The sequence below is a fragment of the Acinonyx jubatus genome, chromosome B1, assembly GCF_027475565.1.
Source record: "Acinonyx jubatus isolate Ajub_Pintada_27869175 chromosome B1, VMU_Ajub_asm_v1.0, whole genome shotgun sequence".
Classification (NCBI taxonomy): domain Eukaryota; kingdom Metazoa; phylum Chordata; class Mammalia; order Carnivora; family Felidae; genus Acinonyx; species Acinonyx jubatus.
Window position 1 is genome coordinate 41,328,092 of NC_069382.1, and position 13,878 is coordinate 41,341,969.

The following is a 13,878-nucleotide window of genomic DNA, read 5'->3' on the forward strand; positions in this document are numbered from 1 at the left end:
TGGGACACCTGGGTGGCTCAGTCGGTTAAGCATCTGACTTTGGCTCAGGTCATTGTCTTGCAGTTGCATGAGTTTGAGCCCTGTGTCGGGCTCTGGGCTGACATCTCAAAGTCTGGAGCCTGTTTTGGATTCTGTGTCTCCCTGTCTCTCTCTGTCCCTCCCCCACTTGTTCTCTCTCTCTCTCTCTCTCTCAAAAGTTAAAAAAAAAACATTAAAATTATTTACGAGTCAGATGCTTAACTAACTGAGCCACCCAGGCACCACAACTATTTTTGAAATTATAGTAAAATATACATTTTACTATAAAATAGTAAAAAATTTACTATTGTAGCCATTTTAAGAATATAATTCAGGAGCATGGAGTATAGTCACATTGTTGGGCAACCATCATCACTATCCATCTTCAAAACTTCTTCTTCTTTCCAAACTGAAACTGTACCTATTAAAAAACAAAACAAAACAAAACAAAAAACCTCCCTACTCCTTGCTCACCCAAGGCTCAATCTCTGAATTTGAGCGCTCTAGATATCTCAATAAGTGGCATCAGACAGTACTTGTCTTTTTGTGACTGGCTTATTTCACAAAATAACGGCTTATTTCACTGAATAGTGTCTTCAGTATTCACTAGTGTTGTAGCATGCATCCAAATTCCCTTCCTTTTTAAAGCTGAATGATATTTCACTGTATGTGTATACCACATTTTGTTTATCCATTTATCCATCAATGAGCATTTGGGTTGTTTCTATGTTTTGGCTATTGTGTTTTGGATAACACTATTTTGAGCATGGACATACAAATACATGTCAGAATCCTTGCTTTTAATTATTTAGGGTATATGCCCAGAAGTGGAATTGCTGGATCATATGGTAACTCTGCACTTAATTTTCTAAGGAAACGCCATACTGTTTTCCACAGTGGCTGCACCATCTGCCATCCCCACCAGAAATGCACAAGGATTCCAATTTCTCTACATCTTCATCAACAACTTATTATTTTCTGTTTGTTTGTTTGTGTTTGTTAATGGTAGCAATCCTAATCAGAGTGTAGTCGATACTGCATTTTATAAAGTTATAGATTCAGGTATTAGAAGGCCTATAATCTCATTTAGTCTCAGTCTTTAGTCTCAGTCTCTTACATTATTAAGAGGGCTGAAACCAGCAAGTTAAGTGACCATGACACAGGTCAGAATAGGGAGAAAACCAACTCTCCTGATTTCCAATGTTTCATAGAGCCTTTGGAAATTGGGGAATCAAAAGTGTTTAGCATCAGAGTAAAGGGTACATCAGGGCTGAAATCAAATCAAATATGGGATTGAGAGGTAAAATTCTTATCTGGTACTTCCCTGAATTCTTATGAGGTTAGAACAACATTGGAAAAGTTGGTGACCCTCCCAGACCCTCAGATTCCTCATCTATAAAATGGGGATAATAAAACTTGCCTTGCAAAAATATGGAAAAGATTAAAAGTATTCAGCATCCGCTTGGCCCTGACACCGTGAAGGGACAGAACAAAACTCCCATTTTTCCCTCAACTGCCAATATCCAATGTAACAGCAGGCACTTGTTAGGTGCTAAACCAAGGCTTGCTAACTTGACTTGCTTTAACAAGAAGCAGGGTCTAAAACTGCCTTAGGCTTAGTTTTATTCTGGTAATTTCTTTCCAATTTCAGGTGGGTTCCAACAAAAGGTCAGAGGAACAACAGAAGCAGATGGCCTTCCTGAAGCGCCTGCCAGAGGAATTCGTTGTGTGTCTTAGGGGTGACGTCTCCACCCATCACACAGCTCAGAGGCTCAAGGGCAGATCCCCAACATTGTCCATGTCCCTTCCTGAGCACTCCCTGGTGCAGACTACAAGTCTGACAAGGAAAATGTGCTGTGATCATCACAAGGGGAGAAAGCAGCTGCTCTAAGGTGGAGTCTATTGTCAAGGCTCTCCTGGTAACAAAAAGAGGAAAAGGCCTATCAAAGCATTTCCTGCCCACAGGAGCCATGTGCTTCCATTAATTCTTCTCCCCAGTCAGTCTGTCTCCCTCAGGCTAATGTCTCTCCATGTCGACCATCCCAGAGAACAGAACAGGCATTTTTAGCACTTAATTTTACACCCATTCCAAACTGTGGTTTTTAACGAGAAAGACTAGCTTGGATGTTCTGTGATGTGTACATACACATTTTCATAGGGAATGAAAGAGTGTGGTTGGGGCAGTTAGGATTTTTCAGAATTCTGCCCATACCTGTCAACTGCTTTGGCAACAAGGAGGTGAAGTCGCTGCCTTTCTGCACTATTGAGGGATTCGAAAAAAACAATGAATATTCTCTTGAGTGTGACATTGGTAAAATTTACACTTTATGGAAGAGATTAGCTAGCCATGGGAGTCAGTGGAAAAATATTCCCAAATGAATAAGTTTTGTGAACGAATTCACTAGCCATGGGAGTAATTTAAAAAAAAAAAATCTAAATAAGTGAGTGTGTTTTGCAGACTGATCTGGATTTAATCTCAGGGAAGCAGGCCTTGTGGGTGACTCTTATGATTAGGTAATGTCTAGTTTCTTACACTGCACCCCTCTTCTGGAAAGGGTAATGTTACAAAGAAGGTGAGTGGTGAGCATGGTGTGTACAAATAAGGGAGACCGAAAGGTAGAATTTGGCAAATGACTATCTAGCCCTTTCATGGTGAGATCTCTTATGCACTGATATGGTAGATGCAAAAACCAGTGGAGAAAAATCAAGGTGCCCTGGCCAGCATCCTGCCTGTCACCAGACATGGGAGTGAAGTCATACTACAACATCTAGCCAATGGATGGCCTGGCAACTGGCCACAGATGTAGGAGAGAACCTACCAGAGAATGGCTGAGGACAGGCCAGAAGAACCCCCGGGGCTGCCCCACAGAAGCAGGAGCTAAATAGAACTCTTGTCACTCTAAGTCACTAAGTATGGGGATGGTTTGTTCCATAGCCAAAGCTAAATGTTGCGGTGGTCAGTAAGTAGTAAGAAGTCTCTGCTGTGAGGCTAGTTCTTCAAACCTTAACAAAGATGAAATCGTCCTCAGGACACTCTCCCTTTGTTTTCACTAATCACTTGTCCTCCAGCTTGGCAGTTAAATTTCTCCTATGAATGAATAAGAGGGGGGTCGTTGTTTATATTGTGGACTGCAAACTTAAATAGGATGAGTGAGTCTTTCTGAGTCTCTCAATCTCCATGCCCATGGTATTGAGTCTCTGGTCTTTCTTGGCCGAGGGTCAGTTTTCCACAGTGACACACCCAGCATGTCCCTGTCCCGCCCAAGCTAGCTACGAGCTTTGTGACATTTGTCTAGAATTTTCACAAACCCCTTATGACAGCAACATTGAACTGTTACATCCAAAGAGAAAAAAGATTCAGCTTCTTACATTGGTTTTAAAATAATAAGAAAAAGCTGTAAAAGAATGAAAGTTCACCGAAATAGGTGTGAAATCTAATCAGCAAGATACAAGATCCCAGTCTTGACATCTTTCAAGAATAATGAGGATTCCATTTGCTAGGCTGGGTAATCATGGAAGAATCACATGTGCCCTCTTGATCCCATAAGAAAGGTGAAGGTGCCAGTATCTGCGACATCCAAATGTATGCAAAATAAAAAAATAACACTTGTTTATGCCTACTCAATGTGACTGATCAATTTAAAGTTAAAAACCAGATAATCAGATTGTTAGTTTGCTACATATTATCCCACACTTACTTGGCTGACTTATTTTAGTCAATTAAATGATTGTTCATTGACACGTTAATACTATCTTAATTGGTATGATATATATAAATATACATTTTAAATATATATAGAAATGTATAGAAATATATATATATATATTTCCAATCGAAATTAGCTAATAAGCAATGGCATTTGATTCCTAAAAACATGTTGCAGGCTTTATTCTGCAAAGGTTCCCACACTTCTCATGCACAGATTATGGAACTCTAAATCTGTTCTATTCATTCTGAATTCCTTGCTATATAAGGTAAGATATATAGAATTACATTTGTGCTCAGCACAGTCTGTTTTCAGTCCGTATTTATCACTTGGAGTTTTTCAACCTTTCTGCTCTCATCCCCCCCTACTTCACACTTACCCAAATGAAATGCCAAAGTTGTGGCAGTGACTGGTTATATACTAGGACTCTGAAGCTAGAAAGAGAATGGAGGAAAACAAGAACTTTTTAGTTTTAGACCGTAACCAGAGATACAAAAATTATGTCAAGAACAACATGATCAGCAAACTCAGTTCACAGATGTTCACAGAACTTGCTCACTTCCACTGAACATTCTGAAGCCATTCATGTATAATGAAAAGCAAAGTGCTTAGTGGCAGAAATGCACCATGGCAGAATGCCTTCCTGACATGACTCTTAACATGAACTATGGCTTGTGCCAGGGTTCAGTCACTTAACACTAATGGGCCTCTGTTGGCTACTCTCCTTTGAGATGTTAAGGAGACAAAAAAGGATGCAGATGATTGCATGTTCATTTCATATATTAATAAGCTGATACATCACATCAAACATTTTATGTTTATGTGAAGTGTGTGCATTCATTCAACAAACATTTAGCAAGTGTCTAACCCATGTTACGCTCTGTGGTAGATGCTTCGTAATGTTCAATAATAAGCAATGCACCATCCTTGTCCCCAAGGATCTTACCCTATAAGTACTTAATTTCTGACCATTTTTACATACATTCTTTTATTTTGTGCTTGTAGCAATCACAAGAAATAAGTACGGAGGTGTTATGAGTTGAATTGTGTCCCTTCTATATTCATATATTAACATCCAAACACCCAGTACCTCAGAGTGTGACAGTATTTGGAGATACGGCCTTCCAAGAGGCAGGTAAGTGAAAATAAGGCCATTAGGTGGGGCCCTAATCCAACGTGACTGCTGTTCTCATAAAAGGAGAAGAATAAGACACAGAGAGGGAAGACCCTGTGAAAACACAGAGAAAAGATGCCTATCCACAAGGCAAGGAGACAAGCCTCAGAAGAAATCAACCATGCTGACACCTTGAGCTTGAACTTGTAGCTTCTAGAACTGTGAGGAAATACATTTCTGTTGTTTAAGGCACCCCATCTGTGGTACTTCGCAATGGCCACCTTAGCAAACTAATACAGGAAAGAGGTATTATCCTTGTTTTATAGATGATTAAGTAAGGCTGATAGAGAGAGTAACCAATTTACTCAAAATTTATGTACCTAACTAGTAAATGGCAGAGGCAGGATTAGAAGCCAGCTCTTCCTACACACTCCACATGGCTCTGTGTCTCTTTCTGTTGTCTACTACACCACACGTTGAACGATCTAGCCATCTGACAGCCAAGACCACTGCTACGAAAAGTTGGGAGAAGCTGTCTCTCTTTAGCACACTACCACCTTAGGAAGCTTTCTCCTTTACCAATTTCAGACGTCCTCTTATCCCTGGTTTCAATCCTCCTGTTCTCCTACCCACTCTCCCCTTAAAATTAAAACCATGTTATCTCAGTGGAGGATATTTGCTGTTAGGAAGAAAGTGTTTTATTAAGTGCTTGTATGCTAAGTTATCAGTGATTGTTGGTGATTAGTGCTAAACCTTCCTTTTTTAAAGACTAACATTAAAAAGAATAATTTGCCTAAGAAATGATTTCTTCAGGATAGCAGGCAAGTAGTAAATATACTTATGGGGGGGGGCAGGGGGAGAAAGGCCTTCTATTCATTTGGAAAATGTATTATTATTGCTAACTTTATGTGCCTTATGGAAGTTTAGCTAATGGGGATCAGGGGATTTCTTAGAATTTATGAGCAAAGGGAAAATTATGGTATTTGATTAGATGAGAAAGAATAGAAATAATGTATTACAGGATAAGGTGCTAATCATATCTTGAGTCAACAGTTTAGTCAAAAATGTATTGAAGCCTGAAATGTTCATGGGGAGACATGGGTGATATAAAATGAGCCACATGCTCACACTGCACACAGTTGGTGACTTTAGTCTTAGGTCAGTGGTTCTCAATCTGATTTTGCAGCAAAATCACCCGGGGAGTGTTTTAAGAACAGGAATAGCAAGTGACCAGCCCCAGAAATTCTGAATCATTAAATCCAGGGACCTGGATTTTAAAATGTTCTCCAGGAGATTCTGATAATAGTAGGTTTGCAAACAACTGCAGGCAGAGCTGTTCTACATTTATCAGTCAGGAAAGATACTTCTACACAGCACTTCTATTTACTGTGGCTCCCATGGCTTTCTGGGATCTGTGGGATTCTCCAATATTTTTCAATGATAAATCCTAGGCATAAACAACATGGACAAATTGCAGAAGAAGACATTCTGCCTTCGGAACCATGATTAATGATTAAAACTTTAAATTACCCTTTGTTTGATTTAGAGAAATTCCTGCCACACATAGAATACCGTTTGATCCAGAAGGAAGTCCTACCGTGTAAGGCATCAGAGTTATCATTTCCCATTTATGTCAAATCTGAAATCTGGAAGAGGTCACAAACATGGTCCATGTAAGAAGAGAAGGTAGTGACAGGAAGCAGATTTTCTCCTGGCAAAATACATATGTATCAAAGTAGACAAATATCAGACTGAAACTCAAGGAAAGAAATCACAAAGAAGATATGGAAGCATTAGTCTACACACAAGGCAATTATCAAAATTCAAGAGAAATTATACTTTCCTCAACATATGTTCTTACTTGGTCATGATTTTTCAGTGAAGGACAGAGTCAATATAGTAAGAAAAACTTTAATGCCAAAAATCAAACCGTCTTTCAGTCTTCTTTAAGAAGTGTCATCAACAGAAGATCCAGCTGTAACATAAGAAATGGTCTCCTCAAAAAACTAAAAATAGAACTACCCAATGACCCAGTAATTGCACTACTAGGCATTTATCCAGGGGATACAGGTGTGTTGTTAGAAGAGACACATGCACCCCCATGTTTATAGCAGCACTATCAACAGTAGCCAAAGTATGGAAAGAGCCCAAATGTCCATTGATGGATGAATGGATAAAGAAGATGTGGTATATATATACAATGGAGTATTACTCAGCAATCAAAAAGAATGAAATATTGCCATTTGCAACTACATGGATGGAACTGGAGGGTATTATGCTCAGTGAAATTAGTCAGAGAAAGACAAAAATCATATGACTTCACTCATATGAGGACTTTAAGAGACAAAACAGATGAGCATAAGGGAAGGGAAACAAAAATAATATAAAAACAGGGAGGGGGACAAAACAGAGGAGACTCAGGGAGAACAGAGGGTTACTGGAGGGGGTGTAGGAGGGAAGATGGGGTAAATGGGTAAGGGACACTAAGGAATCTGCTCCTGAAATCATTGTTGCACTATATGCTAACTAATTTGGATGTAAGTTTTAAAAAATAAAAAAATAAAATTAATAAAAAAGAAAGAAATGGTCTCCTACATCCGACATTCTCTGCAATTAACTGTGGAACGTTGTAAGAACACTACCATTACTGGGCCCAATGCCCAGAGTGATTGGGAACAGGAATCTGTATCTTTAAAATGCTATAGGTGAGAGGCACCTGGGTGACTCAGTCAGTGAAGTATCCAACTTCAGCACAGACCATGATCTCGCAGTTCATGAGTTCAAGCCCTGCGTCCAGCTCTGTGCTGACAGTTCAGAGCCTGGAACCTGCTTCAGATTCTGTCTCTCTCTCTCTCTCTCTCTCTCTCTGTCTCTCTCTCTCTCTCTGTCTCTCTGTCCCTCCCCACCTCACACTCTTGTCTCTCTCTCTATCAAAAATGAATAAACATTAAAAAAATTTTAAATGCTATAGGTGATTGTGATTCTCACCAACAGTAGAGGCTGTCTCAGTGACTCCTTCATTGCATGGATGTGGAAGAGATAGTCAACTATCACCAGCTGGCCCAGCATGGGCACCCACAACCAAAGAAGAGGTAGGCTCTTCAAAAACATAGATGGATCCACCGAAAGTTATTTTCCTCACATTCTGCCTTCGGAACCATGATTAATGATTAAAACTTTTAAATTACCCTTTTGTTTGATTTAAGAGAAATTCCTGCCACACATAGAATACCGTTTGATCCAGAAGGAAGTCCTACCGTGTAAGGCATCAGAGTTATCATTTCCCATTTATGTCAAATCTGAAATCTGGAAGAGGTCACAAACATGGTCCAGTCAGATCTAAGTTTTTTTCCCCTTACAGATGAAATCCAGAGATGGAAAAGAAATTTGCTTAAGGCACAGTTGGGAAAAACCCCAGAACCTCTGCCTCAGTCTGGTGGTGTTGGCTCAACACCATGCTGCTGCCCGCAGACGAGGAAATAAAGGCTCAAGAACACAAACTGACTGTAAATGGTATTTGTATGTGTGTGTGTGTACATATGTGCACGTGTGTATGTGTGTATATATGTGTATTTGTGTGTGCATGTGTGTATATGTGTGTTTATGTGTATATATGTGTGCATATGTGTATATATGTATGTGTGTATGCATATATGTCAATGTGTGCATGTATGTGTGAATGTGTGTTTATGCATGTGTATGTACGGGCACACACATGCACACAGAGAGCCAATGTTCATAAGGGGGAGGGAGGAGAAAGGTGGCTACAACAAAACTCTTTGACTCCTCAACAAAAGTATTTCTGACTTTTTTGAATCACTGATAAACCATATAGGAACAGGATGTCTATTTCCAAAATTCTGTAAGATGGTTTTGCTAATACATAACCAACCAAACCACTGTCAATGGGTACATACATTAAAATACACATTTGTGTATATCAGTAATAAACACTTAAAATATCTGGAAACTTTGTAGAAAAGTTATGTAAGTGAAGAGAGAACTTAGTAGCCATTTCTTTATAATATCTGTTAAATCATAAGACTATTATAAGGTCAAACATAGTTTAAAAATTTAATTAGGGAGGGGCGCCTAAATGGCTCAGTCAGTTAAGCAGCCGACTTTGGCTCAGGTCATGATCTCACAGTTAGTGAGTTCCAGCCCTGCATCAGGCTCTGTGCTGACAGCTCGGAGCCTGGAGCCTACTTCAGATTCTGTGTCTCCCTTTGTCTCTGCTCCTTCCCCGCTTGCACTCTGTCCCTCTCTCTTTAAAAAATAAACACTAAAATTTATTTTTAGATTAAAAAAATTTAATTAAGGAATATACTAGTTTCAGTTTCCCCCAATCTGGCCTCCCAACCCTTTTCTTCATTATCCCTTCTATTTCAACCTCAGCTTCCACATAATTGCCGATTGATTACTGAGCCACAAAGGTCCAATATGGCTTTGCACTTCAGTAGACCAACAGCGAGGCAACAGAGTTCTGGAAGAAATCAGTGTAAAATCTAACCGTGTATTCAGCTGCTAGACAGAGAGTGCATTCTTTTTCTTTCTTTCTTTTTCTTTCTTTCTTTCTTTCTTTCTTTCTTTCTTCTTTCTTTCTTTCTTTTTCTCTTTTTTTTTGTCGTACATTGTTTATTAGGTAAGAATTTTACAAGAATTATTTTATTAGTGGTAATGGCAGATCTGAAGAGTATTGTGTCTTCTCTATTCCTCATAGTGAAAACCACCAATGGTGTGATAGAACTGTCCAAGGCCATGGCTCTCATGGTCTGCAGATGTCAGCCTTTCCATCTTCCTGAGCTTGTGGACTGGTTTGGTGATCCACTGGGTGTCAGACTTTCTTCTGATAGCTTTATGGAATGGATCAATGAGGATAATCTCAAAGAATTTGTATGTGGAATCTTCACTAACCCAGCAAGAATTCAGGACTCTTAGAGTCCCACAATGGCATCCAGCTCTCTCCTCTGTGACAGGCTGAAGGCTTTGGGCAAACTTTAGCTGGATAACATCATGAAGGACAGGCTTGCCATAGGTCCCACCCTTAGGGACTGAGCGTTTGTGGCCACCACATGGCACACGAGTCCAATACATGGACTCAGACATCAGACTGCTTCTTCCTCCATAGATCCTGGATGTACTTGTAAGCTCCCATTTTTGCTTACCTGTGAGATGCTGGCTGCAGCCAGACAGAAAGGAGTATATTATTTTTCAAAATATTAATCATACCTTTTCCTAGGTTCTGATGCAGAGTAGTTAGGCAGTAAATGCCACTCTTCTATTTAAGGTCCTTAAAGATTCTCTATTACCTTCAGAATAAAATTAAGACTCAAGCTTGTCATTTAAAACCTAGTTGCCTTTTTAATTATTGCCCCCAAATGCTTAGGCCCCTGCCATACTGAACTGCTTAGAGATTCTCAGACAGTTCACACTTTCATGCCTTCTTTCCTTTGCAAACACTATACCCAGATACTGAGATCAAATTTTCCCTGTCTACTCTCCTTACTAAATCCTACATTGAAACTTCTCCATGGACTCTTCCAGGATCTCCCCAGATTGGGTTAGATTTCCTCCACTTCTGCTATCCCCCAAACACACACAGACAGAAACCCCCCTCTCCACACACACACCTGTGTTCTCATAGCATCCTGTTTAAACTCCTATTATATATCTCACTGCTTTATATTTATTTTAAAATATTTTCTGGCTCCTCCAATAAGGAGAACAGGGATCTATTCCAATCATAGGGACCCACACATATGGTGCCTACTATATTTTTGTTGCATGAATGTATAAGATATAAACCTAATTCCACTCTACAACTCCTTATGTGCAAGAAAGGGAGTGACCAAGTAACATGCTGTTTTGGGAAACCCTTATGTGGACTTTAGAAGGGTAGATGAGGTACTACGAAAGGCCATGTGATACCTTGGCTGTGGATTAATTATTTGTTTATTAGTCTAGGCTTTCCAAGGAAACATCAATTGCATCCTCTGACTACCCTCTAACAATGGAGGAAATAGCAGGCACTGTTATACCCTCGGCCCCTTTATCAGTAAATCCCATCTACTGGAGGCTCCTATAGATATAAACCCTCTTTGCTATGGGCCATAGTGATGAACACAGAAGCTCTTCTCTGAGGGAATAAAATCATGAATCTACAGTTTCTGATTTCCCCCAATGAACAAATGGAGACCCAAAATGCTGACTGACAATGGGAAGAGATGTTACATGTGATCTTTTGTTCCAAGTGTTAACCCAGGTGTTATTTTAACTGAAGACTTGAAAGGCTACATTTAAGACTCTTTGATACAATTAAAATGAATAAACTATGGGGGTGCTTGTGTGGCTCAGTGGGTTAAGTGTCTGACTTCAGTTCAGGTCACGATCTCACAGTTCATGGGTTCGAGCCCTGAATTGGGCTCTGTGCTGATAGCTTGGAGCCCGGAGCCTGCTTTGGATTCTGTGTCTCCCTCTCTCTCTGCCCCTCCCCTGCTCATGCTCTGTCTCTTTCTCTCTCTCAAAAATAAGTAAATGTGAAAAAATTTTAAATGACTAAACCATGAAGTTCCCTGTATAGAGCAAGTGCCAAATAAAGAGACAAGAGTCTCAGAGCAGATAAAAGTGATTTCTCAGAGGCCATGCCTTCCTGTCTTTCTGACTTACTAGCATGTAAGTGATTGTCATTTTATAGGAAAAAAGGAGGAGCTAAGTTTCTCCTAGAGAAGCAGTCTACCTAGTGGCTGGAAATGAGGATTTGGAGCAAGGCTCCCTGGATTTGATTCCTGGCCTTCTTAGCTGTGTGTCCTTGGGCATGTGACTTCGTCTCTCTGTGCTTCTGTGTCATTTACACCATACACATAAGCACATGCATGCACACACTTGCTCTTATGTCACAGTACTAAGTGATTCAATGCATGAAAAGCACTTTGAAAATTGCGTGCCAAATAGTAAGCATTCAATGAAATGTAGTTGTTGTTATTATGATCCTAATAATACTAGTGTTACTAAGGAGCTATTTCACCTTTGCTGCTTTTGCTTTTATATCTTCTATTACAATGAGGTGTCTTTAGACATATTTGGCCGTCCCTGTGCCATTGAAGGATTTCTGAATTGAACTAGTTCTACCTGTTCTAATGATGTTTATGTACACCTCATAATGATGAAACCATTATGAAGCTAAAAATCACCCTTTTGTAATCACATTGATTCTGACTTTTGTTATCTATGAAGGAGAAAAACAGCATGTTTGTGCAATAATCTACTACAAGAGTTATTCTTGTCCACACTATTGTGGATTGTATCCCGATCGCTTTTAAATGTGTTTCCCACGTTATAGTTTTGCAATCAGAAAATAACGATAATATATTGCAAGAAAACTAAGTTAATACATGCTAATTTGCAGAGTGGATAAGACAAACATTATTCTCTATTGAAAACCACAGAGGCATGGGGCGCCTGGGTGGCTCAGTCGGTTAAGTGGCCGACTTCAGCTCAGGTCATGATCTCGTGGTCCGTGAGTTTGAGCCCTGCGTCGGGCTCTGTGCTGACAGCTCAGAGCCTGGAGCCTGTTTCAGATTCTGTGTCTCCTTCTCTCTGACCCTCTCCCGTTCATGCTCTGTCTCTCTCTGTCTCAAAAATAAATAAATGTTAAGAAAAATTAAAAAAAAAAAGAAAAGAAAACCACAGAGGCAGAGTATATAGTAATGCATCAGTGCAATAAATTCAAATTTTCAACTATGTTCAGCACCCAAGATATGTGTCAAGTCTTTAAAAAGAATATAAGCCAAATATTTTTATAGGAAACAGGGAGTATGATTCTGGAGTTAGTTACGAAGTTTCCTTCCCAAGTCGTTCTTTAACGTCTTTGGAGGATTAATTCTAGACAGACCGTGAAAATGTGTCATTGACAAGCCAGATCAGAGGTAGGAAGCTTATTCTTAGCATGTGAAAAGAAGACTTTAGGTGAGATCATTAAGCAAGCTTAGTTTGCAAGCATGTGGAAATAAGATCATGGAGCAGAAGACTCCTTTACAGTCTCTGCTCTGGTAACACCAAATACCATGACGAGCTGAGCCTTCCACCTGACAGCCTTCCTCTTTTATTCTTCATTTATTTGGATGTCATGGATGTCTTTGCAAATCTGATAGAAATTATAAATACTCCTTCCAGAAAAATGCACACACACACACACACACACACACACATTTCTGCATATTAATTTGTGGCTTTCATGGATGTTCTTATGTAAAAAATTCCTTTTTAATGGAGTGATTTTATATTATCTTCAGTAAACTTATCCATTGACATTTGAAAATAGATTTGACCATTTCATTGCCTTTTTAAAAATTGATTATTTAAAATTCTGACTTGTAACTCTCCCAGAAGATTTTAAATTATTCACTTATTATTCACTTGTTTTGTTTTACTACAATCAGCAAATTTCAGAAACCTCTGTAGACATTCTAAAATGCCTAATTTCTGGGAAATTTTGTTTCTGTGTGCTAGGAAAGTGCAGCAGGCATTGATGTATGCTTTCTTAGAAAGATTTTACTATAATTTTATGAGGAAATAAAAATGGCTATAATGTTATTCCCATATTGGTATATATGGAATAAACATTGATAACCCACAGAATCTTGATCCTAATTTGGACTCCAACCCCAAAATATACTGTTTTGGAAGAAATAAATGTGTGTGTATATATATATATATATATATATATATATATATATATATAGTCTCTATAGACACAGAGGAAAAATTTCAAAAATATGGTGAAAAAGGTTTTTTTAAAACTCACTCTCAATGGACATATAAACAGCACTTGATGAGCAGTCAATGAATTTCTGTCTATATCTTGTATTCTAAAGTTGGGACAGAGAAACTTCTTAGATATTTGAAGAATTTGTTTTGAAAGTTTGACAATTAATGTAAAGCTACTCTAAAAGCATATGTTACTTTTAGAGCAAAATCCTTACAAAGGTTCATAATAGTTTATAATAATAAATATTAACCATCCTACTTTTTCCTTTGAGA

At 38.9% G+C, this 13,878-nt stretch overlaps 1 pseudogene; it reads right to left on the reverse strand.

Moving 5' to 3' along the window:
* Positions 1 to 8,579: 8,579 nt before the first annotated feature.
* Positions 8,580 to 13,765, reverse strand: LOC128314390 (60S ribosomal protein L15-like; annotated as a pseudogene).
* Positions 13,766 to 13,878: the final 113 nt, after the last annotated feature.